Consider the following 27,862-nt stretch of genomic DNA (forward strand, 5'->3'; position numbering starts at 1 on the left):
CTTCATCAGGGGCCGACCATGGCTTCCTCGTCCAGCCACTGTGACCATACAGGGAGCACCCTGCGGTTAAGTCGCTCCGGGTCAGATTTTCCATTACTTGTGACCCAAAGTATCCACCTCAAGGAGTAGATAGTTACTGATACATGTTCTTGAGTAAATTTGAAAGGGGTGAAGTGGTATTTCATGAACTGTTCTCCTTGAATATTAATGAGAAAATAATCCCCAACTTAATTCCAGCTGTAATTCTTTAATACTCTTTTTATTTTGAAATTGAGAAATTAAAAAAATTAAAATATTTTCTTTCAGGGAAGGTCTAATAAAATTCAGCTGACGTTAGTCAGTTATATTTTATTTTAAAACAAAGCAGGAAGTCATGTGATCATACATTGGTAATTATTTTAAGGTCCAAAGTTCAGATTTTCCTGCCTATAATTAGAGGGCACATTAAAACAATCTCAAGAGATAGAGCTGGGGTTTTAGAATCTCTAAAAAAATTATAAAATGGCAAAATTTCTAGATAATCCTAGGCTAGGTTCATGTATACAGTAAGTGGTGGGGTTAATAATTCTGGATGTAGGAGGAAAGATTCATCCTGGAGCATCCATAAAACTGATCTTTTATTCTCACAATTCACATGGAAGAAGGCGTTTCATGTTCCCTCTCTTAAATACACAGGTAGGATTCTCCGCAGAGGAGAAGCCGGATTTCTGCTGTATTTCCATTTCTCTGCAGGAGATCTGTCTTGTTCCTTTGTTCCACTTGTATCTGACAGACCACAAAGCTGAGAGAAATAGAGAATTTCTGAGCCTACCAGTCCTAGAAATCTGAGCTCTTTTTGGATTTTATTAGACCTTGTGGTATCAGCCAGGGATGTGAATCTTTTGTCTCTCTCCTGAAAGCTGCGGACAGAGACCTTCTGTCCTGTTCTCTGAAAGAACTGGTGAGAAATGGAACATAGCTTGGAAATTATATGTACGCATATATGTATATAGGTAATTTATATATAATTATATGAATTAATAATCAGCATATAATTCCTATATAATTATATATGTTAGGTAATCAGATATATATATATTTTATATATAATTATATATGAATTAGGTAATCAGATGTGTGTGTGTGTGTGTTTTTCTTTTAAGTACCAGCAACTCTAGCAGTAGGTTGTTTGGATTTGTTTAAGAGAGGCACACTTTTGTATATCAAAGTAAGAGGTATGAATCTCTTCTATGAAGTAAAGCCTGTACGTTCATCACTCATCATTCAAAAAATAGTTATGTCCCCACTGCCACGTTCCGGGCTGCTCTACATTCAGACTGGTGGAAGCCTCGGGGGCCTTGGGTCCTCGTGGACAGTAAGATGCTCCCACCCCCTGCTCTCCTGGCTACACGTCTGCTCTTCCTAACTGTGTTCTGTTCTATGCGTGTACATATGTGTGGTTAGAAGAAGCCGTGTGCAGGCACGAGTGCATCTCCTGCTCACCTGACCGCAGGTGTGCTGGACCGTGGACTAGGAGATGCTGGGATGCAGATTAGACCAGAACTGTGGGGGCGGGGCTGTTGGGAGGGGGCAGACGATGTCACTTCTGCTTTGTCATGGCCAGAACTGTCAGCCTGCGTGAATTCTCAGTTTGTTTAAGGCCTCTGATGAACAGTCTAATTTTTGGGCATTAAAGCTGTGAGCAAAGATGTATGTAATTAGAAATGGGTTTCCAAGATTACAGAATAGGTTGTTGTGAGCCATTCCTCTGTCCAGGGACCACCACGGGGAGTGGGGCTGGAGTGGCCTTGCGGTGGAATTGATTTCCTCTGTGATTTGCTCATTTTATGTTAATACATTTTTAAAACATGGTTTGAAGATGGGCCCATAGACTTCCCCCGATGCCCAATGGGTCTATGAGACAAGAAAGCTTAAGAGCCTCTGAGAGGAAACAGGGGCATTTTGTTAACAGCGTGCAAAATAATACAGTAACTAAGATAACCCAGAACAAGGAGAGCAGTCAGGGTTTAGCACTGACCCACTGTCTTTCCCCAGCGCCTGGGGCTGAGGGTGGAGCTGCTGACGTCTGCATGAGAGGGAGCCTTCACTACCCCCTCCTCCATGGGGACGGGTGGCGGGCTCCACAGGACCCCGAGTGCAGGCTCAGGCTCCCTAGCCCCCCAAACTGGAGCCTTCCCACCCAACCTTTTGTAAGTGGAAGTGGGCTCAAGCAGAGAAGCAGGTAATGTAGGACACGTATTTGCTCACAGATGCACAGAATAAATGGAGATGGCCACAGATGCCCAGAGACAGATCAGAGTTGCAGCGGCTGGCTGATGCTCAGATGCCCAGGGGGGTTCCAGGAAGGAGCTTCGCGGGGCCTCTCTCTGCTCCGGGCGGCACTGCCTCTGTAACACAGCTGAATGCTATTTTCACGTTTCACTTTTTTTTTTTAATTTGAAAATCTTTGGATTTCTTTTGTTTATCGAAAATGGGTTCTAGTTCGGTCTTTTGTAAAAGCCAAGGGGTCTGAAGTGAACTTTGGAAAAGTGAGAGATCCCTTTTCAATCCTCTTAAGGCTGTTGGATTTAATCATGGCTGAAAACGACCATATTTCTCTAAAAGGAAGCCAGTCCTAGTGCTAGCTTTTTTAAAGCAGTCACTTTTTTTTTCCTGACCACATTTCACTTCTATTGCTTAGTAAAAGGACACGCCAAACATTGGAAATACTGAAGTGCTTTCCTTAAGTGCTTTTATTTGAAAAGTAAGACATTTCCGCACATCAGTCCTGTGATGCGTTTTTCACGTTAAGTTTACAAACTGGAAAACGGGCCCAGAGATGACTGTGTCTTGGGTGACCTTGCACAGCCAAAACCAACTCTAACAACCCGTTTCCAGTTCTCTCCCTCCCCTTCTGGTCCCTCCTCCAGAATTAATGCAGGATCAGGCTTACAGTCACGAGTTCAGAGCCACCTTAATCATCATTGCAAGGAACTTGTAAATTTGAACAGACCATTTGTAAGTAAAGGCAGTCTTTTTTTCCAAATGAGGAAATTGCAAATAATGAAAATCTGCTCAAAAGTTATTTAAAAATCAAAACAAGATGTTAGTTATACCTAATGAAAACAGTCATGAAGTGTTATCACCTGGAATTCAAGTACTATTAACACCGTTGAGCCCTCACTCTTGGCAGTCTAGGAACGGGGAAAGCTGGCCTTTCTTTTGATTTCAGGATGAGAAGGGAGGAGGAGGCAGACTTACTGTGGCTGAAATGACCTTGCGTGTTCTGTCACTGTTGGTCTCAGTTCTGTCTCTCCTTAGAGTTTAAAGGCAGAGTAAAAAGTCCCTGATGTGGGAATCTGTATTGACTTCCATTTTTGCAGCCACTCAGCCTGAAAACCTTAGACTCTTCCCTGAATTTTCTGTCTCCCTTGCACCCTACAGTATGTCAGCAAGTCCTGTCCTCTTTACCCTCAAAATATATCCACACGCCCTCGTTTCTCGCCACCTCCTCTGCGAACACCTCTCCTGCTGCCATGTCTCCCTGGAGGACTCTACCTGCCTCCCTGTTTCCTCCCTTGTTCCACTAAGACTATTTTAGGCACCTTGGACAGCAGTCTGGTAAACTATAAGTCAAGCTGTGTTCTTCCGTTCAAAACACTCCAGTGGCTAATTTGAAAAGACACATGCACCCCAGTGTTCACAACAGCACTATTTACACTAGTCAAGACATGGAAGCAACCTAAATGTCCATCCACAGATGACTGGATAAAGAAGTTGTAGTATGTACGTGTACACACACACACACACACACACACACACACACACACACACACACACACACACACACACACACACACACACAAAATGGAATACTATTCAGCCATAAAAAAGAATGAAATCCTGCCATTTGGGACAACATGGACGGACCCTGAGGGTATTATGCTAAGTGAAAGAAGTCACACAGAGAAACACAAGTATGCATGATAGCACCTAAATGTAGAATCTGAAACATACAAACCCTAGTGACTATAACAAAACAGAAGCAGACTCACAGATACAGGGAAAAAACTAGTGGTTATTAGTGGGGAGAGAGAAGAGGGGAGTGGCAGTGTACGGGTGGGGGATTGAGAGGTACAAACTATTACATATAAACTAAGCTACAAGGACACATTGTAGCCTAGGAAATAGAGCCAATATTTTATAATAACTGTAAGTGGGCTATAACCTTAAAATATTGTTAATCGCTATATTGTACACCTGTAGCTTATATAACACTTTATGTCAACTGTACTTTAATTAAAAAAAAAAAACCTCTCTGGTGGCTTCTCGTCTCACTCAGAGACTCCCATCTCTCTAACCAAGCACCCCGGTGGTGCAGTCAGCTCCGACAGTCATCTTGAGATTGGTCACGTGTGGTCTGATCAGCGTCATCTTGATTGTTTTAAGCACAGTGTATCCCCAAGTCCAGGGCTGAAACTGTCCTGAAGCTGTTCTCAGAATTGCAGCAGCCTATGTCATGGCTCCAGTCTGGCCACCGTTCAGTTAACTTCTTCCACTTTGTGGGGGTTTCAGTGTCTGCAAAAAAGCTCAAGGGATGTGGCTCAGAACATTGTCTATAGTCCTTGAGGAGGAACTCGAGGTCCTTGACTTTGTTTAATGGCTAATAGTCATGTTTGACTGTTTTTCTTTGCTTCTGCATTTTTTTACTTCTCTGATTAAACTTAGTCTTTGGCTAAAGTTTTTCTACAAAAGTTTTTCACAAAAGGCTGGTGTAGGACATGGAGGCGGGGCTTGTCTGGGAAGGTCCCATAGGGTCCTGCTCCATTACACTTCATTTTTGAGTCAAATCCATCTCATGTAACTTTTACCCATTTGTGGATAACATTATTTTCCTAATCTGTGAGTTCCCTTTAGAACAAACAGCATTTCCAGGGTCACTCTGTCTTCTAGAACTCTATTTAAAATCTGAGTGTACTTGACTAAGTATATAGTTTTCTTAAAAATAAAAGCATTCTTCCATTTGGGAAGTTGTATTTATTTTGGAAAAAATACATATTGATTAGGCTTATAACATAAGCTCTTGACCATGTTCCTAAGTTTTTTGATACATACCAACTTTTAAAAAACACTTCCATAACTGCTCTCTTGATATGGTGAAGACTTTGACTAGCTTTTAATAGTCCAATGTGTATTTTATGAAAGATAAAAATACTGTGTATGATATTCAAATTTATGCTTTATTGCTAAAACTTAGAAAAGTTACCAATAAGCTACATGAAACACTGCATTTTGTTGAAAGAAACTTTTTGTGAGTCTGAACGTGCAGTTAGAGAGCCTGCACAAGACTGGCCTCCCCGTGTAGGACCAGCTATTCATTTGTGTGCATCTTGAAGAGAAACGGCAGTCAGACAGTGCAGGCGGCTTCCCGCCAGTTCTTGGCATTAAGCATCCCTGATGATTAATGGTTTGCAGTGGTAATTGGCTCTTGGTTACAGATGACTCGGACATTCATGGAATGAGGCTGTAATGAATGGGAAATTCATAGCCATTCGCCTAGCGCTTTCTCACGAGGGATTAGGTGACCTGACGTGCTGCGATAAACCTGGTTACATAAAATTCCAGATGCTGTTTTTAGCCTTCCTGGCATGGCAGTAATTTCTTTTTAACTAAAATAATAATAAAAAAAACCTTAGCTCTAGGAAGTGTGCCAAAGAAAGAACATTATGAGATAAATGCTACCAAAAACATTTGAAACCAACCTGTTAAGTCAACTGAAGACAAAAGAGGTTTCTTACTTTCTAAAGGAACAACATTTCCTAATGTTCTCCTGCTAGGAATGGGCCCAGTGTTACCTTCTGTCGGACTCCAGCCTTACAGAGGTCTGTGCTTCCGTGAAAACCTTTGGGAGTGGATTCCTGGGTCCTCCAAAGAAGCCTCCAGCCAAGAGTCACTGTCCATGACCGTGCTGCAGACAGACCGACACCTGCTAGAGGAAGCATGCCTTTTTCTTCATCAACTTTTGCCAGCTTTGCCCTTGGATTTGCTGCCTCCCCGTTTTAAGGTCCTTGCACATTCGGATTTGTCATGAGTCTCAAAATTTGCCAGCATCTGATTACATCCTGCCCACCCAGCTGCTCTTGCTTCAAGGATGAATTTCCCTCAAGTCCCTGCCCCCCTGGCTTCCCAGAGTTCAGGCCTGCGTCGTCTGGTATGTGGTGGGAGCCGAAGAGCATCTCTGAGTATAGTCCGGTGAGAGGAAGCTCCGGGAGTTTAAACGTATAGGTTGCTTGTGGAAGGAGAGGGTGTAGCTCAGTGTAGCATGAGGTGTGTGGGTGAACCCACTGCAGTGGTGCCTGAATGTTAAGCCGCCACAGCTTACAGGGGGCTCGAATGCCACTCAAGTGAGCGTGGCAGTATTTCTCAGTTGAGATTTTCAGGTAGGATAGCAAGACACGACCATATCTTCATCTGTTTTAGGAAGACATCTCTTGTGTTGGTGCAGAGGGCCGAAGGGGCAGGGAGGAGACCAGAAGAGGCACTGGATGTTTGCGTTCCTTCGCCACCAAGATCCTGGGGACTTAAATTAGGGAGAGGCAGTAAGACGGATGAGACGAACTTAAGAGCCATTTCTGTGGTGGAACAGGCAGGGCTCAGCACGTAAGGAAGGTGAGAGAGAACATGTGAAGAGCTGGAGAGAGCCTGGGTCTCCTAGTCTGTGGGACTGGGGACCATGGTTCTGTCTGGTGAGGTGTGCAGCGCCGGCTTTGTAGGGGGCGGTTGAGGTTTCGATGCCTTGAGTCTGAAGGACTGCTGAGCTGTTTTTTTGCTGCCAATTAGTATCTACCTAGCCGGTAGCATGTAGGGGTGTGACCAGGGATGAAAGGCACAGAGGAGACGGTCATCCCCTTACTAGGAAGTGTTTTGTCCAACACGAGCAAACGCTTACCCCCTGGAAGGCAGGTCAGTGTTTAGTTCACACCTGTGTCCCCGCCCGAGCACGCAGCGATGGGTGTGAGCATCGCATGGACATGTGTTGAGTGGAATGTTGTGTCATTTTACCATTCCTTCTCTTATTTTATTTATTTATTTATTATTTATTTGTTTTTTTAAATCGAAGTATAGTCAGTTTACAATGTTGTGTCAATTTCTGGTGTACAGCATCATGTTTCACTTATACATACACACATCTATTCCTTTTCACATTTCTTTTTCATTATAGGTTACTATAAGTTACTGAGTGCAGTGCAGTTCCCTGGGCTCTACAGTATAAACTTGTTTATCTGCATTATATTTAGTAGTTAGTATCTGCAGATCTCCAGCTCTGCCATCCCCCCTCTTATTTCTTCTTCCTGGTTCTCTACCAGTTACTTCAAAGACAAATATTAACCTCAGATATTTGATCAGTATTTTCCCTCCTTAATTTGGAAGATAAATTTGCATATTAGGGAAAGAAGACATTCGATATTTCCAGCACGATGGTTATGTATTTTAGATCTCTAATTTTCAGTCTTTCTAAAGCTAGCTTTTGTTTTTCTACATACTATGATTAACCACTTTTGCAAAGGCTCAGAGCTTATCACAGGTCCATCAACTGAAATTAATTGGACTGTTTTGTTGAATGCCATAGCAACACACTGAAAAAAAGATACTCAGTTACATAATATTAGGAGAAAGATTGATTTTCAACAAAACATATAGCATATGGTTATGATAGTAACCTTAGGAGAGGGGAGGGTATAGCTCAGTGGTAGAGCCATGTACTTAGCATGCACAAGGTCCTGGGTTCAATCCCCAGCACCTCCGTTAAAAAAAAAAACTAATAAATAGGCCTAATGACCGCCCCCCCAACTCCCCCACAAAAAAAGATAGTAACCTTAGGTTATACATAGAACCAGTTCTGCCAGTAAGTAGAGTAGTTAGACATTTTTGGAATTATAATTGTCTTTTTTTTAAACATGGTGGTTGTGGTATGATTCCTGCACAGTAAACTGCACATATTTCAGATGTACACTTGGATGAATTTTGATAGACGTAGACACCCATGAAACCACCACCACAATCAAGACAACTAACATTGCCATCCCTCCCCAAGAGGTGCAGATTTCAAATTCCCAGCTTATCCCTTCCCACTCCCTGTACCCCCTGGTAACCATAAGTTTGTTCTCTGCATCTGTGAGTCTGTTTTTTTTTTGTAGAAAAGTTCATTTGTGTCCTTTTTTTTTTTTTTAAAGATTCCTGGAGATTGTCATCCTAAGTGAAGTAAGTCAGAAAGAGAAAGAAAAATACAGTATGATACCGCTTCTGTGATTGTCTTTTGATAACTGAAATGATTTGGCGGAAGAGTGTGGCTTCCTCATGGCATTCGGTCTAGCCTTTCTGCAGCCCAGGCTGACCATCTGAAGGCTTGTGGAGGTGATGAGAAGAGGTCAGTGAAGGTCTGGGACTTCTCTTTCTCCCCGATTCCTTTATGTTATCTGTATAGTATCTCTCTGTGTTCTTAGGAATTTCCAATGGTTTTTTTTTTTTCCTGAGAAGGAATTTTTGTCTCTAAAATTACCTTTTAAGGGATTTGACTGAAAAAATACCTTTGGAAGCTGTATCTGATACAACATGGTACTGAACAGTTAGGATAGTAATTGCCAGTAGTTATCACCAACCACCTGTAAACTCCTTGAAGAAGAGAGCTGAGTGTTTGTACGTGTGTGTTTATGTCCAGAGTTTATGTCCAATGAGACTTTCTGTAATACACATGCTCCAAATGAGGATGAGGAAATGGTGGTCATTGAATGGTGATCATATCCTGCGTATTTTCAGGGACAAAAACTGCATTAAGCTGGTGTCAGGGAATCTCATTATTCCTTTTTTTTTTTTTAACACGTATACTTGATTTACAGTGCGGTGTTACTTTCTGGTGCACGGTTATTGACTTAGTCCTACATACATATATGTATTCTTTTTCATATTCCCTTTCATTATGGGTCATCACAGGACACTGAATACAGTTCCCTGGGCTCTACAGTAGGACCTTGTGGTTTATCTGCTTCCTACATAGTAGTTTGTATCCGCGGATCCCAAACTCCTTAATACAGCTCTTGCGCCAGTGGTTCGGAAGGATGCCATTGGGAATGCCCGTTCGCTCCCTGGCGTTTCAGTCCAAGGACACCGTGGTGAACCCTAACCGTCAGACAAGGTGCAGGGAGCACCCAATGACGGTTCCCTGTTGCCTCTAGTGGGTGAGCCAGACGCTCAGGAGACTCTCAGTGACTTTCCTGTTGCATTTTGTTTCCTATTTCGAGCCAAATGCCGCATGTATAGTGGGGGACTCTGGCACTGACAGTCCGGGCGGGACTGTCCCATCCCCAGGGCCCTGACCTCCAAGAACATGTCCCTGTGAGCAGGAGGCACATGTAGTGAGGCCCAGGGGCTCTGCACGCCACACGTTGCAGAGGCTGGAGCTGCGTCCCCGTGGGTCGGCCTCTGTCCTGAGCTTCTGGTCCCGTGGTTGCTTCGGAGAAAAGCCCAGAGCCTCCCAGGCTGAGTCCAGTGCCCGGTCTGGGTGGGCAGACACGCGCCCTCCTTCTGGCCGGCGGTGGGTCTGGGATCTCGGAAGGAGGCTGGCTGGTCTCGGTGCAGACGCTGCGTTCACTTGGTAGGGTCCAGAGCGCTGCCTCCCTGGGGCCCCAGGAACCGACCTCAGACTTGTACAGTTCCCTGAGGACCTATGCGGGTGGCTTTTCTTTCTTTTCTCCCTCCGAGCAGGGTTATCCTGAATTATTTACAGAGTTCGAATTAATATACCTGCCCAGCACTTCTCACCTCGCCTCCCTGTGGTCTCAATGTCCCTGGGGGCAGCGCTTCCCAGGGGTCAGGGTAGACTCAGTCAGAGCTCACCTCCCCTCCGAGCTCACCTCCCCTCAGGTGGGTGGCGGTCCCGAGCTCTCCCACGCTCGCTGCTTGCCTGAGGTCCCTGCTGGCATCTGCATAGATGCTCTGTTTCTTCTGCCCCTTCCTCGGTTCCTGAGTTGGCAAATTCTGGCCCCGACCCACAGGCTGGCCTTGTGCTGGGAATGGACGCTATGTTTTTATGGAAAAAAGTTAGAAGGACAATATTTTGTGAAAACAGGAAAAGTACGTGAAATTCAAATGTTGGTGTCTGAAATAACGTTCTATGAGCGCGGTCATGAGCCACGCCCCTCGCAGGCAGGCTGCCCTGGCAAACGCAAGGGCAGTGCTTGGGAGCTGGGACACAGACCATGTGACCCGCAGAACCAGAAACGCTTGCTGTTTGGCCCTTTTAGGAGGATGTGTGTGGCCTCTGGCTGGAGGCAGAGGCCAGCTCTCGGGGTTCATGTCCCTCTCGCCCAGCCTTTAGTAAGTGTGGTCACTGTGTGTGAGAGTGCGGAGGTCACACCGCTGCCCCTCTCTTACTGCTCTCCACACCCCGTTCTCTTCCACCTTCTGTCTGACCCTCACTCTGTCTTCAGTGCCTGGCGGATTTCTCTCTCATCCATCACAGCTCAGTTTTGCCTAAAATGATGTCTCTCAGAGTCTCACCAGTATTCTCAGGGCCGCCCCCGATGAGGAATTTTGGTCCCAGCTGTTAAGAGAATTGCATTTCCCATTTTATTGTATATTTTTTTCCAGTGATGTTTAAACAAAAAGTATCGTCTCATCAATGATATTTCAGCTGATTTAGTATAATTTTTGTTCTAAGGTTTATTAAAATATTTGAGAAACAATGTATCTGCTAACTAGAGCTCAAGGTGAAATCTGTATAATAAGGCTTCTGAGAACCGTGGGGGACGGCGTTGGGTAGGGGTGACAGGAATTGTTCTTTGTCTTAAAGTAAGACAGAGGTCATCCTAAATTTTAAATAGTTGTGCCAGTGGCTTTTTAAAGGTACAGAGATGACTGTTCATTAAAATCCTGATGTGTCTTTGTAACAGCAAAGCAATAGGTGGAAGTCCTGAGTATTAGTCGACATGGTTGAAATGAAGACATCTTCACAAAGACCCAAGAAAAGCGCAGGTGACCTCCCTGAAAGGTCATGTAAGTAATGGACATCCATGGTGACTAAATGAGACCCTCTGTTCTGTAAACCTTAATTAAAGATCACAATTCTCAGATCATTATATAGATGAACAAGGTTTCTGAAAAAAACAAAAAAACCAACGACGTAATTGAGGCCCCGAGAGGTAACAGTTCACTTAAGGCCCCACCAGAGGTGAGCAGAGGTCACTGTCCACCTGAGACCGGGACCCAGGTTCCCTGACCCCTGTGGTACCACCCACGCCCCATGTTTCTTTTAACTTTCCTCCTAGTAGTGAATAATAAAAGTAACTAAACACATAAACAATTTCACATCTTTAACCTGGTGAAGCAAAATTATCCCAAATAGCAGTCATGATACGGTGCTGAGAGTAGAAGGGTATTCAGGAGAGACCGACAGGCCGGCTGCTCGAGACGGGGTCCGTGCTTCCAGGACGCCCGCAAGTAGGCAGGGGGCCCTCCTGCTTCCTTTGTTAAACGGCTCGTAGGCAGAGGCTGCCAGCTGCAGCGAACTGCAAAAGCAGTAATTACTTTATCTCCTAGAATATTCCATGCTTCCCATTGTCCCGCCTCATCACTAATTTAAGATAACTTGATGGCATTTAAGTGGGAGAAAAGAATTTGTATGTAAATGAGGGAAAGGACAAAAATTGGCTATTAAAGTCCATTGGATGCAAGAAAGCTTCAAGTTTGATTAAGAAGCCATGACGCTACCAAAGTGTTTAAGAATATCTGGAGAATTTTTTTCTATTAAATTATTTTATTTTGGGACGAATAATGTGATTTTTATTCTGGAGTAAAATGAGTTCTGTAGCGGCTTTGTAATAAAAAAAAGCAACAAGGTAAAAAAAAAAAACCTGAAAACTTTGCTTGCTGGAGCTATAGGATTGCAGCCACTTCTATCAGGGAGCGGAGACGTTTCTGCCAATTTGTTCTTTTTGAAAAAAGTACCTGACTTTTTGACATGATTTATATGTATATGACATGTGTTTGTAAACACACGTGTAATAATAAAATACTATTATTACAAAAGAGGAAAACCAGGATCTCCTTCACATAAGTAAGATAATTAGATAATTTAGAGCTTTAAAATCATGTAAACAGATTACATGGTTAAAATAATTCATGTTAATAGTTATTTTTTTGAAGGTAGTCACTACTGATTTTTAAGAGGGTAGAAGGTACCTTGTAGGTGTAAACACACTGCAGAATCAGATATTTACTAAAGAACACAGCAGGGAGCATCAGGTCAAGGGTGAAGAAATAAGAACTGCTTCTTGCCATCAAGCCAGGCAGGCTCTTGGAAGCTCACTGACACCCTAATCTCTCTTCTTAGCTGGTACAAGGGAAAAGGTGTGCGGGAAGACGCCGAGGTGTAGCTTAAATCAGTCAGTCACAGACTCTTGGGACTGTTCTTACATGTTTTGTTTTAGTTTTTTAAACACCTAAGAATATCAAAGACATTTATCAATATTTGGCAAAGAAGAGAGAGGAAGAGCGTGAGTGCGTGTGAGGGAATGACCATTGCATAGATTCCCAGCCTCACGGGGCAAGTTGGCAGAAATAAAATGATGTAATAAAGGAAAAAGAAGCAGAATGTACCCCTCTTAACTACTTTTCGTAGTGCTGCTACTGCCAGTCAGCTTTGATCTTGGTTTAAGGACAGAATGTCCAGGTGTCCATTTCTTAGGGAAAAGAAAAGACTCCTGAATTTGTTCATGGAGCTTTTCCATTGCGATCTCAGAGGAACAGAAGACACATGTGCTCCTTGAAATCATTTTGCTTTATTCAATACATGGTATAAATCACAGACTTTTCAATCTCTTAGATCTGTGTATATTTTCATTTTCCATTGATTTTTTTCACTTGTTATGTCACAGATCTTGTGATTACAATGCCACCCTGTTCTCTAGAAGGTGACTGTAATTCTTAAGAGTGGTTATTAGCTAAATAGGATTTTTTAACAAAATTAAAGAGCAAGGCACATTATTTTGAGTTGTGGAGGCTGTCACTGGTATGTTTGCAGTATCAGAAATGGTGGTAGAGCAGAGCAGGGTTCCTAATTGTGTGTGTGTGTGTGTGTGTGTGTGTGTGTGTGTGTGTGTGTGTGTGTTATGAACACTGTAGGATGCAGAACAATAGCCCACAAAAGATACCCATGTCCTAATCCCTGGGACCTGTGAAAAATGTTACCTTACACGGCCAAGGGGACTTTGCAGATGCAGTTAAGATTATCCGGATTATCCGGGTGAGCCCGGTGTAATGGCAAGTTTCCTTATAAGTGACAGCGGGAGGCTGCATGGTCGGAGAAGGAGACACAGTGATGGAATGGGTATTGAAGTGATGTGGTGGCTGACATGAGCCAAGACATGTGGTCATCTCTGGAGCAGGAGAAGGCAGGGGAACAGAGTCTCCCCTGCAGCTTTCAAAAGGGGCAGAGCCCTGCTGACAGCTTGATTTTCACTTCATGATGCTCATTTGGACTTCTGACCTCCAGACCTGTGAAATAATAAGCCTGTGTGGTTTTAAGCCTCTACATTCGTGATTTGTAACAGTGGCAGTAAAGTAGCACCTCCAGGCAGGCTGGGGAAACCTCTCTGTGAGTCTGAGATACAGTAACACATGAGCCTCTGTATTCATGTATCAATCGCCTGGACAAACCACTTAAAATAGAGGCGTGTTAAGGTTCAATATCATCCTTCCAGTGTTTATCAGTGTGGAAGCTGACTGCTTGTGGGCTGTGAACTATTCACGTGTCACACGTCGTACTGTCCTCCAGAGGATGGAGAATTGAAATCTGAACTATCCAGATTGGTGAAACGTTAACATTTAATTTAAGCTTCCATCTTCTTCTGACTTTGGCCATCACACCATGACAGGTGTGGAGCACTGGGAAGCGGAGTCATTGTCTGGGCATCAGTTTGCACGTTAATGATTTCACCACTAACTGGATAACCACGGGGTGAGGAATGATCCAGTAGTGGGCCAATAGGAGAAGTGGATGCACCCTGGAAGTGGGTTTAATAACTCCTGTGATGTCGAATGGGGCATGAGCAGAAATAATATTTTGAGACACTTGTGATGACAACCATAGTGTGATATGACAATACTGTGCTATTTGTGGCAAAATGACAGATGCCACTAATCCTTCCTTTGTGCGTTTATAGTTGAACGCAATGCTGAATTTCACCCGAGTCTTTTAAAGTAATAAGGAGGTGTTTCTTCCCGACTGAAGTTCACGGACTCTCTTCCCAGGTCGAGAACCACCACAGCAGAGCCATTTGTCTTCCGCCTGCTCACTCCTGATTTTGAGGGGAAGGACTGTCTTGCTTAATAATAAATCACATAATACACAGACATAAATCACAGTAAAATACACAAAACACCTGATGCACAGGATGGTCTGTTTTACGAGCCTGCCAGCCCTGAGGGCGGAGCTTTGAGTGGATATGGTTAAAGACTCAGTGTTCTCGTCCCCTTTTTGCTTCCTTTTCCTTCCTTAATCCAAGTGCTTCTTCTCTTGGGGAGGCAGGTCATTCTTTATGTGTTCTTTGATAATGAGAAAGTTATATTCTGTGTTGTAAGAAAGATTAAATGGCAGGCAGGGAATGGAAGTTAGGTCAGATCATCTGTGCGTTGATATGTTAACATGTCATATGGAAATTAAGGGGAAAATGATCTTGAGGTATCTGTGTTATCCTTTCCTCAAGGGAAGGTATAGAATCTATTTTAGCACGAATATCCTGATGCCCAGACCAATCCAACATCTGTTACTTAAAGAAATCTTGTCCTATCCGGGAGCGGGTTGCATGGTCCAGAGAGATCTCCTCTAGATTTAATTGCTGGATCCACCCAGGAGTGCACACTGGGCGCTCCAAACACCCAGACGGGCTCCCACTGACTTGGAGGGTGTAGCGCCCAGTGACTGTAAGGCACAGAAACACAATGGACTCGTTTCCCACAATCCTTTGTAGATTTAGCATTGCTCATTTTTCATTAAAAAACCTCCTCTTCCCTGTATAAAAATAGTGCTCTTATTTAACTGGCTGCCATGAAGACGAATGGAGCCAGTCGGCAGGGCAGTAAAGCAGACCTCTGCTCGCGTGTAGTCAGTAAAAAGTCCTGCTAGGTCGGCGTTTTGCAGGGTTTGCATTAAAGCGAGAGAAATGATAACTTGCTGAAGAGCCAGCCGGGCACAACAGACGTCCAGGTTCAAGAGAAAGTTGACTCTGGAAGCAAGGTCTGAGCTTTTCCAGGGTGACACGTACAGTTGTCCCTGGATTGTGCTGCGCCCGCAGCCCTGTGGGGCCGCAGTGAACCTCAGGTCTCAGGCGGGACCCCAGGTGTATCCCAGCGAGTGGGAGCAGGCGATAAATCAACAGCTCGGTGCTGCTGGTGATAAAAGAGATGCTGTTGGTCATGGCAGAGACTTCGGATTAATTTTTAGGGTAAAAAAATTGCATCAGAAACAGCCGACTGAAACTTTTGAAAAGCTAAAGTGAAGAATGTCTTATTTGACTGAAAACTGAAAGGCAGAAGTAACATGCACCAGAGAGGGAATGCTCCAAACGGCTGAGTTCTCGCTTGTGACCTTAGATTTGGTAGGTTTAGCTGCTTCTCTCCTCCCTCAGCTTAGTTGTGTGTGTGTGCTGGTGTGCGTATGTGTTGGAGTGCAAGTAAAGACAATGTGGGTCCGTGAACGTGAATTTCAAGTTAACCAGAGCTACTAGGTATATGAAAGATGTTGATGGACGTGGAGGGTTTTACAGCTGTCTGCTGGAGGCCTCGGGGGGGACCACGCTGCTCTGCGCAGAGCTCTGCGTACCTCAGGCCGCGTCCCCGTCGGAACAGTCAGCACTCAGCCCAGACGGGCCTCGGTGTTCACACACACTGTGGATTCTGTATCACAGTGACTCCAGTGGGCATGGGGACGCGAGAATCACAGTTATGTACACACGCCTGGCTCCTGCACACTCACGCCCCGGCTCCTGCACGCTCATGCCCAGGCTCCTGCACACGCATGCTCAGGCTGCCCTGTGGGTCTCAGACACGATGCCAAGTCCATGGGCAAGGGATCAGGGATTGGGAGGCGACATATCTGTGACCAGGCTCCCGGAAAAAGAAGAGAGGCTGGGGATTTCTTAGTTAAAAAAAGGCGAGGAAAGCCGTGGCTTGGATTTTGACATGGCTCTTTGACTAGGCAGTGTCAGTCAGCATGAGTGCCTTGAACCGGTGACATCAAAATGTCCAGCTTTGTCCCTTTTGCTGCCCTTGAGATTTTCCTGTCCTTTCTTTGGTCTTTTGGATGAGGAATTGAATCTTTAATGCTATCTTTTATTATTATTATTATCATCATCATTTTTATTGGTGTATAGTCAGTTTACAATGTGTGAATTTCTGGCATACAGCATAGTGATTCAGTTATACACATATGTATGTATTCCTTTTCATATTCTTTTTCATTATAAGCAATTATAAGGTATTGATATAATTCCCTGTGCTGTACAATAGGACCTTGTTGTTTACCTATTTTATGTATAGTAGTTAGTATCTGCAAATCCTGAACTCCCAATTTATCCCTCCTCCCAACCTTTCCCCAGTGGTAACCTATATGATGACCAGTCTAAAGCAAATTAGATACAGTAAGGGGTTAACATGCTTGAAAACCAGGGTAACCACAAATCAAAAGCAGAGTCACAAAAACCCACAAGCAAACAAAGCAACCTTAATACAAAAGAAAACTATCAAACCACAAAAGGAAGAACAAAAAGAAAAAGAAAAGGACAAGGAAGAAATACAAAATCAACTGGAAAGCAAGATTTAAAAGGGGAACACACACATCTATCAATAATTCCCCTAAATGTCAATGGACTAAATGCTCCAATCAAAAGACACAGAGTGGCAAACAAAATAAAATGAAACCAGAGCCTGCAATATGCTGCCTGCTGAAGAGCCACTGAGAGCGAAGGCTATCTTGTTCCGTCTTGTTTAGGCACTTAACACTCAGCAGGCAGACAGTCAGTGTCTGTGCACCGTGGGCGCTGTCCCAGGGGTCACAGATCCCCTAATGGCAGTAACCTCTCCTGCGCTCAGGGAGTCTGAGTTGAAGGTGGGGCCGTAAGTAGGCAGTTTCATCCACCCTTTGCCCCAGGAGACTGGAGGCCTTGTTTTTAAAGGAGAAGGGAACTAACATTTACCGAATTCTGCTTTGGGGTTTTGCCTTCATAATATGACACGTAATCCTTGAGAGACTCTAACCGATTCTAGACAGACGAAGGGCTGACTCTTCCTTCACTGCCTTATAAATGGATGCTGGTCAAAGTACTTAACCTCCTTGAACACCTGTCTCCCCCAGCTAATCAATTAGGGAAACGAGTAATACCTACTGCACGGCCAGAAGATGAGATGAAATAAAGTCATTTAAAATATCGGACGTACCGTCAGAGGTCAGTAAATGTGTCCTCTTGCATATTCTTCCCGTTTTACGTCAGAATTAAGGCCCTTGCCCATCTTCCCCACGCAGCCTCTCAGGGGTAGGGCTCCTCTAACGTATGGGTCGTTGCATCACTGCAAAGAATCAGAGCTGTGATGGGTGGTCAGGTCCTGCGCTCCCCCGTCCGGGCTCTGGGACACAGGGCTTCTGCCCTGTCGGGCGTGAGATGATTTACCCGTTAGGTCTGGGCTATGTTAACAGGCATGTCCAGCGGCGGGTCGTGGGTAGGACGCACTTGGTGAGAGCAGCAAGCTCCTTTCTATCTACTTCCTAAAATAAAAGTTAATTTTTTCCCCTCTTCCCCTTTATACAGCAGAGAATGTTGATTTCACCAATGAAATAGCTAATAGATCGCAAAAGTAGGTATTTCAAAGCTTCCATGCTTAAGAGGAAAAGGAGATTCTAGAAGGTTCAAAAGAGGCGTCCAACTGCCTGGAACCACCCCCTTGGTCCCCAAGGGAGGAGGATTCCATGTCAGCCATATTCAGTGTTAGAGTTTATTGCATATCTGTGTGTTCAGAAAGATTTATTTCTAAAAGGCACATTTAAACACTTTTTCAAAAGAATGCATATCTGTGATTAAAAACGCATGCTGTAGACCTAGCTTCCTCAACACTGTTGCTGCTCCTACAATACATACTTCTGTCCATTGCTTTCAGATCTTTGCCGTGACCTTTGACGCTTTAAATCAAAAGCATTTGTTTTTTTTTTTAAAAAGTTCTTTGTTATGTTTATATTTCTTTTTTTTCATTGACGTATAGATAATTTATAATGTTGTGTTAGTTTCTGGTATACAGCACAGTCATTCAATTATATGTATATATTCTTTCTCCGATTCTTTTCCATTATAAGCTATTACAAGATACTGAATATAGTTTCCTGTGCTGCACAGTAGGACCTTGTTTTTTTAATCTATTTTATATGCAGTAGTGTGTATTTGTTAATTCCAAATTTCTAATTTATCTCTGCCCTCCCTTTTCTCTTTTGGTAACCATGAGTTTGTTTTCTGTGTCTGTGAGTTTATTTCTGGTGTGTAAATAAGTTCATCTGTATCATTTTTAAAAAGATTCCACATATAAGTGATATTATATATTTGTCTTTCTCAGTCTGATTTACTTCACTTAGTATGATCATCTCTAGATCTGTCCATGTTGCTGCAGGTGACATTATTCTATTCTTTTTTTATGGCTGAGTAGTATTCCATTGTGTGTATGTATGTATGTGTATGTATGTATGTATATATCTATATATCTATATGTCATATTTTCTTTATCCAGTCATCTGCTGCATTTGCTTTTATTTGTTGTTTCAACATCTGCAATGGCATCTTTAATGCCCTCCTTGTAAATGGGAGCATTTCCTTTGTTATCCTGACTCTTGCCTTTCTTTCCCTCTTCTGCCTGTTTCATCGGTGCTTTTGCCATTTAAGTGTTAACGTGGACCTCGGGTGTAAAAGAGGAGGAGATGTCAGACAAGGCAGTCACAGACAAAGGTTTAAAGAGGGTGTGGCTTTTAAATACAATGTGAGTGACTGTCTGACTCACAGCTCTCATACTTCCCCGTTTGTGCATAGAATTACCTGCAGTGACTCTTCCATCTGCAGTTTCTAGCATTCAGGCCCTAGAAATCCTGGTTCTGTGTCTTTGGGCTGGGCACGGAAATCTGCATGTTTACCAGGCACCACAGACAGTTCTGGAGCATGTGGTCCGCAGAGCGCACCGCACAGAACAGCGGGTCCTCTTCCTCTGGGTGGTGAGCAGTAGCACTCCTTTCCGCCCAAGCAGCAGGGGATGCTGTTCCGACCGTGCGCCACGTGCATCCTGAATCCAGTGGATCCCGAATCCAGTGAGAGGCCCCGTTGACCTAGAGCCCACACCCACTCACACAACTTTGGAGTTGTTGGAAATCACTGGAACCCAGCAGACGGGGTCTAGGAAACGTGTGTGATGGTGAAGGACGTCACCGCTCGTGCACAGGCGTGTGCCTTGGGTTAGCAGAAAGCACCACGTTGTCGTCCACCCCGAAGGAAATCTTTCAGTGAGAACCGGCTGCTTTGTGAAGCGGTTCACCTGCTCTTCGTGGAGGTAACTGGCGCTGCTCCCGGAAGACCGCCGACCTAGTAGGTTTACTGAACTGGAAAAAAGAAAGGGGGGCTGTTTCCCCTCACGTGGAAGAGGGGAGGCGTGAGCTTGCAGGGCTGTGGTTCCAGGTGTCTGCTTCACCAGGAAGGGAGCCGCTGGGGTTTCCCTTTATTTATTTGTTTAAATTGCAGTATAGTCTGTTTACGATGGCCCTGGAGAGCATCATTCTAAGTGAAGTCAGCCAGAAAGAGAAAGAAAAATACCACATGAGATCACTGAGATGTGGAGTCTGAAAGGAAAAAGAAGACACGAGTGAATATACCTACAAAACAGAAGCAGACTCGCATCGTGAACAGTCCTTTACTTTTGATGTCAGGGCAGAAACCTTTGATGCCCATCCTTCTCCACTTTTGGGTGGGTCAGGAGGCATGTGGTGGAGGGGACCTTACTCTCTTGGTGTCTAACTTCAGGGACAAATCACAGGAGGCGACAGACACATTCCTGTGAGTGCTCTGAATTCCGGTGTCTTCCCTGAAGTTCAAAGACGCTGTGGAAGAGAACGTCCAGAAGAGGGCGCTGGAAGACCAGGAAAGAACCCCCAGCGTCCACAGCCCAGGTGTGGGTAGGGAACAGGCAGCGGTGGGCAGGCTCCAAGGGTAAGGGGCCGGCCTTCCAATCGCTGGGCAGAGCAAAGAGCAGGCCGGATGAATGGGGTCCCTGCCAGCATGCACAGGGGTGTTCCTTGTGGACCAGATGTGAGTCCCTGAGGGGAGAGAGCTGTCCTGCAGCCACTTTAAATACTGTTGGAGAGGACACTGCTGCAGGGGGTGAACTCCTGGATTTACAGGGACAGAAGGCCCACACCTGCCTGCCTGTGGGAAGAGAACTTACTGCTGCTGCCTCGTAAGGGAGCCAGCTGGCCTCAGGCTGGACTTCCATCCTCACCTGCTGTCCAAGGAAAGGAGTCTCCCTGCCCATGGGAGACAGCAGTCCTGTCCGCAGCCGGCAGAAAGCAGCCCCGGAGTGCCCTTGTTCTGCCTTTGATGTTTCTTGCTTCTGCTCCAAACCTGCCCAAATCAGTTAGAAAATGAGTGGGAGGAGAGGCAGTGAGGCCGGGAAATAGAACAGAAGTTGAATGTAGCCCCATTAGAGCCTCGTAAGCCTGTCTAACCCAGGAGAGGCACAATGCTTTAACTTTAAAATCAGGCTTTTATGAAATTGCACCAGGCTGGGTATATTTGTGACTGTTCTCAGGCTTGAAAGTGAATGGAGGTCATCTAATTCTCGGACAGGAATCGAAGAGGCTGTGGACTTCAGGCAGGGACAGGTGAAGAGCTGGGCTCACAGAGTAAGGGTAAAGGTCAGTGTTGCAAAGAAAGTTATTTTCCAATTGAGCCCTGTGAGTCTTGAGTGTTCAGCTTAGCGGTGACCTGCCTTGGTTAAAAAAAAAATCAAGGAGGACATAGTGGGTATAACCAACTTCTTTGGACTCTATTTACTTTAAAGACAAGGAGAAGAAAGGACTTAGTATTTGGAAGATTTTGCTGAAGTTACTGAAGTTTTGCTGAAGTTACTAATGCAGTTGTGTGTAGTTGAGAAGTATCTGATGAGACAAATTTGAGTTTGGTTGCAAAAGAAAAACCTATTTTGTGCACTGGGGCTGCTGTCACGCCTTTAGTCACCTCTCTGCAATTTCCAGAAAGTGCTTTTAGCCTCCCCTGAGGCTTGGCCAGGGCAGTAGCTAAGCCCATAGCACAAGACTTTCACTGCTTTGGGGATTTCAGAGTCTCCTGTTTTGCTGTCTTCTGCTTCCCCCAGCCTGCAAAATTCATGCAGTTGAGTTGAAATGTCTGTTTTCTGCTCAAGAATGTAGAAAATGAAATCACAGAGCAATGTCATCAATCTAAATTATTTAAATTCCAATCTCCTTTCACCTGAATTTATAAACTTCTATGTGCTGGTAAACCCTTCAATATAGAGTTGGAGAGACTGTGGCTTATTTGGAACAGGATAAAAAAAATCTTAGACGTAAAAATAGCAACAGAAATGAACTGAAATATGGCTTGAAAATAATCCTAAATCTGTACCTTACTACCCTTGGAAACCACAATCTTCCAAGTAATCTTTAGGGGAAGATTGAATCTTAATTGTGTTGCTCTGAACATTTTTATTAAGCGTTACGTTTTGGAATACAAAGATATGTTGAGAATGAAGCATTTTATTGAACTAAAGTTGTAGAGTTCGTAGGAGGATTGGTTTCTGTTCTTCCACGAAGTGTGAGCTCTCCAGGAATGGATTGGAAGTGACCCCCTGAAGGAAGCCCCGTCTTCCCAGTAGTTCACTGGATGTCCCATGCAGGGGGTGGGTGGGCGCTTTCAGGTTCAAGACACTGGTTAAGCTCCCTGTGGTATCTACAGCCCGCGGTCTACCCTTAGCCTGAATCAAGGAGTTTACTAGGCTCTCGTCCAAGAATGGAAACCAAGTCGCCCTATTCCAGCCCTTTGAAAAGCGCCCCATTTGAAAGAAGCATTATTAGAAAAGACCGTCCCAGGGAGGTAATTGGCACGGACTCCTTAGCGGGCTGGAAGCTGTGTCCGTGAGTCGGACCCTGTGCCTGAAAAGCAGTGTGTTTGGCAACCACGACCAGTTCGCCCTTTCCAGGTGCCCTCCCTGCGCGGCAGTGTCATGGGCTGTTCCCAGGGTTTACGGAGGCCCCTGCAAGCAAGAGGCTTTCGGAATTTGCTCCTTCATTGACTCTGACACTGCACGTTATATTATTTAATGTGCTCTCTATAAATCCCCATGTGAGACGGTCTTTTAGAATTTAGTTCCGGGGTTGGGGGGAACTTGTCTCCTTGATGGACTCCTGGCCAGACTTCTTTCTGATCCTAGGAACTTACTGTGATTTACCTGCTTACATTTTATTTTCAGGGTTCTGAAATATTGTTGCAATTCATTCACCCTTTACGCTTAGATTTTGTATGGTGCTTCAGATTATTTTTGAGAAGGGGTAGGAGTTAACAAATTGAACACATAAATAATTCTCTGTGACTTGCCTTTTATTTTTTTGTAGTCTTAAAAAACAGCCTTTTAGGAATGTTCTAATTGCCCAGTTATTTTAAAAGCATACCGTCCAAAAATATCCTTATTTTAACATGGCGGTAACATTACCTGTTCCGTGATGCTGTTGTGGTGATCACATGAGATAACTTATGTAAAGCACTTAGAACAGAACCTGACCTCCCACCTGAAACCAGTGGTGGAATGTGTCTTCATTTACTCCTCGCAGGGCTCACAACAGTACACCTTGCCCAAAGAGTGTGTTTATTTTCTTTCTTTATTGTGATTTTGCTCTAATTACCTATCTTATATCAAAAGTCAACTCTTTGTTACACAGTAAGTATACATCTTCGCATAAAAATAAAAGTGCTTGGTTGATTTATTGATTTTTAAAAACATATCCCCAACTCATCCATTTTTTTAGACTGTTTTTCTTTATTTCAAAGAAGCAACAAACAATATCTAGTCTTTGCTTTTCTGCTGTGGTATTTTCTTTGTTTCATAATAAATTGAACTTTTGTTAGCTTTTTGAAACCAATTCTTACTTTGGTCTTTAAGTTCTTTTATTGCCCTTATACTCCAGCTTTCTCTTAAAAGAACTTCAAAGGGCACAGAAGGTAGTGACCTCAATTTGTATAGTAGAACACGCACAACCATCATCAGATCATTGCTGAAATAGTTTCTAAGACAATGGTTTCCTGGTAAGATAATTTAAGTAACAATATGATTGTGAAATATTAGAATGAAGACTTCCATAGTTAAACTTATCTTTTATAAAAAAAAATAATTCTTAGGTTTCAAGTCTGTTGATGAAATACATACTTCCTGGAAAAATTTACCTGTTAGATAAATTTCATTATTAAGGAAAATTTAAAACCACGTGGGCTTAATGTCTGTCTTGGAGAAGTGCCTAGATTAGTTTATCAGTGAGTTTCTAGGCTCGTCCTTCCATAAGTTAACATTGTTTCTGTCTACTGCTCCTTCAGGCTTTCTCTGAGTTCCTAGAAGCTCACTGACCCCAGGTGTCAGCCAGTTGAAACAAGTAATACTTATTATGATGACCACCAGGGTCGTGTAGTATCCAGGCTGTCGCCAAGAACGGGGACTGGTCTTAGCAATGATGAAAAATTGAGAAACAATGAACAGTTTTCCTGCCTGCCTGCCTTTCAGTCTTTCTTCCCTCCTTTCCTACAAAATGAGAGCCTCTGGGTTAGTTAGTTTTTTTTTTTTTTTAAATAACTTACAAATAGACCAAGTAAATGGGGTCTTCCAGTTTCTATTTCCAGCTAGGTTACTGATTACTTTTTAAAAAAAGTTTTCCTGGAATAGTGTGTGTCTGTTTGTGTAATAAACAAAGCATTTATTTCTGCCAATTATTCATTAAGCCCCTTTGATTTCCTCTTGTCCTTCTATCATGGCCAAGTTCACATTAAAATTCTAGATTCCTAAAGTAATAATCCAGAAGGAACTTGTAGGTTTTAAACCCAGAGTGTAGCAAGTTGGTGTAGAGCATCCTGCAATTCGGATAAGGATCAGAAAGAAGCATTTACAGCCCTGGGGACTTGGGTACAACGTTCAAGTTGGTGGCAGGAGTGGTTAGGAATCACATCCTCAGCTCTGCTTCAGGCGAGTCTTGGTAAAGGGAGACACAGATTCAGAGTACGGATGCATTCATTAAACCAGTATTGCGTGGGCCCCAATAAACGGGAGGCATTTTTTTCCTACTGGGAATAAACAAGTGAACTAATTCTGTCCCCACAGATGGGACAAAGGGGTTCTAGACTTTGTATTGTCATTGAAGCCATGTTTCAATATGTATTCGATTTTTCTAACATATAAGATATCCAATTACTAAGGAATTCCTTAGCTAAGGGCTTGGATAAGCACTAATTTTTAAAGAAAATAAAAAATACATATTTCACCAATTTCAGTTAGAATGGTAGAAAAGCAAAGTCTGAGGAATTATTTATTTGTTAGTTTCTATGATAAATAGTTAATTTTTTTTTGCACAGATGGCATGTATCTTCAGGTGTAAAATACATAAGGTTAAAAAGAAGTTTCATTATAGTTATTTTATTCACTTTACAGAGAGAAAACTTAGCGAGGGAAACGATTGTAAAAATGTTGTTAGCTTTTCCCGAAAACAAATTTTTCAGTAGAGCACAGGGAACTGTATTCAATATCTTGTAGGAACCTATAATGAAAAAGACTATGAAAAAGAATATATGTATGTACATGTATGACTGCAACATTGTGCTGTACACCAGAAGTTGACACATTGTAACCGACTATACTTCAGTTAAAAAACTGTTATAGATACTCAAAAAATGGCATTAGCTTTTCCATCATTTTTGTAAAGTTTGTGAGAACGGAGGAGGAGGGTCTTACAGCATTGCCAATATTTGTAAAAACAAAACAAGACGTAATAACTAATTTGAACGTGTGTAAGTGAGGTACTCAGACACGAGAGGGCGCTGTTTCCCCAGAGAGAAATCACTGCATGGTCTAGAGTGGTGTTCTCCTTACATGGGATCCCGTGAACCCCACTGCTCCCTGAGCCTTCTTTGCTATGATTTGCCCCCCAAATGGCAAAGCTTAACAAAGCAAATTAAACCTTCCATCCCTTAGGCTGCTTATTGCCACGTCTTTGAAAGATTAACACAGGAAGCAAATGAAATATCCTTCATTTGTAACTCAGAGACTTAACTTAGGTAGGGAAGTATTTGCTGTGAGGACCTGTGGAAGTACTGTGGAGCTGTGGCCGCTGGATGAGCAGCTGAAATCACGTGATGAAAGAGAAAAACGGACGAAGGTGGTCGTGTCACCAAACGGGTTCAGCTGCTCACCATTCTAAAATCAGCACTCGAGAGAGGCAACGTTGCTAGAAAGGAAAGGGCTTTACTTATAATGCCAGCAGTCTGGGGAATGGTGGGCTCCGTGTCTCCCCAAAACCATCTCAGAAAATTCTACTCAGCCTTGAAAGTTTTAAAGGGAAAAGGGAAGTAATCTCAGTCACTGAGATGGGGGGCAGAGTCTACCCCCCAGCATCTACTGGCTTGTCCTGCAGGCTTGTCAAGTACTTGTGAGTTTTCCTTGGGATGTTACTTTGTTCAGAGCTCCTTTGTGAGACTACAGAAGGGGACGCTAGGGACGAGATCTGGTCAGCTGTTAATTACTTACTGTTCATTTCTACTTCTTGGATCTACTGAGAAAACCAAGTTGGCAGGGTATTGTGTGATCGAATGATTGGCAAAGCACGGGGCACCTGATTTAAAAGTTGGTCACAGTGTTGCTAAAGTGATCAGGCAAAAGGGGTTTCCTGCCAAGAGCTGCTGACGGTAGAAGCTGAGAAGGGGTCCCACAGAGTTTCTAGTTTAGGTCAGTGGCCGACAGAGGCCTTATCTGGGGTGGGCAGGGCCCTGCAAGCGGCCTGCAGCCTGGGGCCACCCTGGTGTCCAGAGTGTGTCTGCGGCCGTGCCGTCCCAGCTCACTCTTGTTCCAAACGCTCATCTCAGCCCGCCTGAGGCTGCTCTCCCTTACGGAAAACATACTCGTGACTTTAAAAATGGAATTAATTTTTATACTGGAATTCAGCTTACTCAAATTTAAAGTCAGCTTTGCTTGAAAACCTTAAAGAATTCGGTGTCATTATTCAGCAAAGCCGTCTGAAAAGTGCATGGTCCTGTGTGTATGTTCTAGGGTGGAAAAGGGGTGTCAGCAACTTCACAGATGTCAGAGCTGATAAAGGCCCTTTGTGTATTCTGTTCTGTTTCCTTTTCTCCAATTTTTGGTACTTAAGAATTCTCACTAGTTTAAAGGAATGTTGGTGCCGTCTTGGCTACTAAGGCATGGTCCATGAATCCAAGGAGGTGTTCAGTATTTTATAGCCAGGAAGATAGATTTTTGTGTCTTGACATTTAAGTTAAACTTTTCTTTTCAGGACTTACTACCTTGCAAAGTACACAGAGAACCGGAGCCAGCTTGTGACCTTTTGTTGACATGCAGTTTTGAGAAATGGGGAGAAAGCATTGCAGACGTCAGGAGTTCTGTCACCAGAAAGAGCAGGAGCCACTTGCAGGTTCCACCCTTCTTGGAAAGACAGCTAGCCACGCTGTTTCTGGGACAGATGTTCTCTTTGGAGACGCTGGGAGTAATTCCCGCCATGTTATCCCAAAGCCTCCGTGTGAGGTCAGAAGCAGTTAGATTGCGGAGGGTGGAGGTGGGAAAAGAGGTGAGGGGATGTTCGGCAGGTTGCTGCCAGGACATTACGGAGGTGGTTCTTAGTCAGAGTCGCCTTACTTCACATGATCAGACCCTGTTCATGCTACCTCGCTGGTCCCCTGGTGGATCAGAGCTAGGACTGGGGAGGGAGGTGGGCTGGCGGGTGCAATGACACATCCGAGGCGCCGCGATGCCCACTGGTTTGTATCCACCGCTGGCCCTGTGGGCGCCACCTTCAGAACATATCCAGAACCCAGCAGTGTCCCACCACGGCGGCTGCTGTCACCGGGAATAAGCCCCCGCCCCTGGTCGCTCTGGTTATTGCAAAGCCCTTATCTGTCTCCCTGCTCCTGTCCTGGTCCCACACAATGGTGAGGAAAATCCTGTTAATGCAAAGTCAGAGGATGTCATTTCTCGGCGCAAAACCCTGCGCTGGCTCCCAGTGGCCTCAGAATAAAAGCCAGTGCCACGGTGACCTGTGCAGCCCCCTGGTGGCCCTTGACCTCACCTCCCTTGCCCTCCCTGACCCTGGGCACCTGCCCCGGCCATGCTGGCTCTCTGCCGGGCATGCGCTCTTGGGAGCCTTCTCCTGCCCTCATCTCTTGCGGGATCCATAGCCCCGGTTCCAGTGTTCCCTTCCCAGCGAGGCCTGTCCTAGCTGCTGAAGTGAAGGAGCAGCCCCTCCTCCCTGGCCCTGCTTCTCTCCACCCGACACCCACGTGCTTCCCCGTTCGCTGGCGGACGTCTGTTCCCTGCGCTGGGACGTGTGCCCCTTGGAGCGGTGTCCTCAGCACTGCCAACGTCGCACAGGGGGGCTCAAGAACTGTATGTGTGAATAAATGAGTATTAAAACCAGCAAAAGAATTTCACTTTATATAGATGCTTATTAAGGAATCATAATTTAAAAAATTAAAACAAATTTTTTTTGTGGGGGGAGGTAATTAGGTTCATTTATTTTTATTCTATTTATTTTTTA

This window comes from Camelus bactrianus, chromosome 31, assembly GCF_048773025.1.
Source record: "Camelus bactrianus isolate YW-2024 breed Bactrian camel chromosome 31, ASM4877302v1, whole genome shotgun sequence".
NCBI classification, from domain to species: domain Eukaryota; kingdom Metazoa; phylum Chordata; class Mammalia; order Artiodactyla; family Camelidae; genus Camelus; species Camelus bactrianus.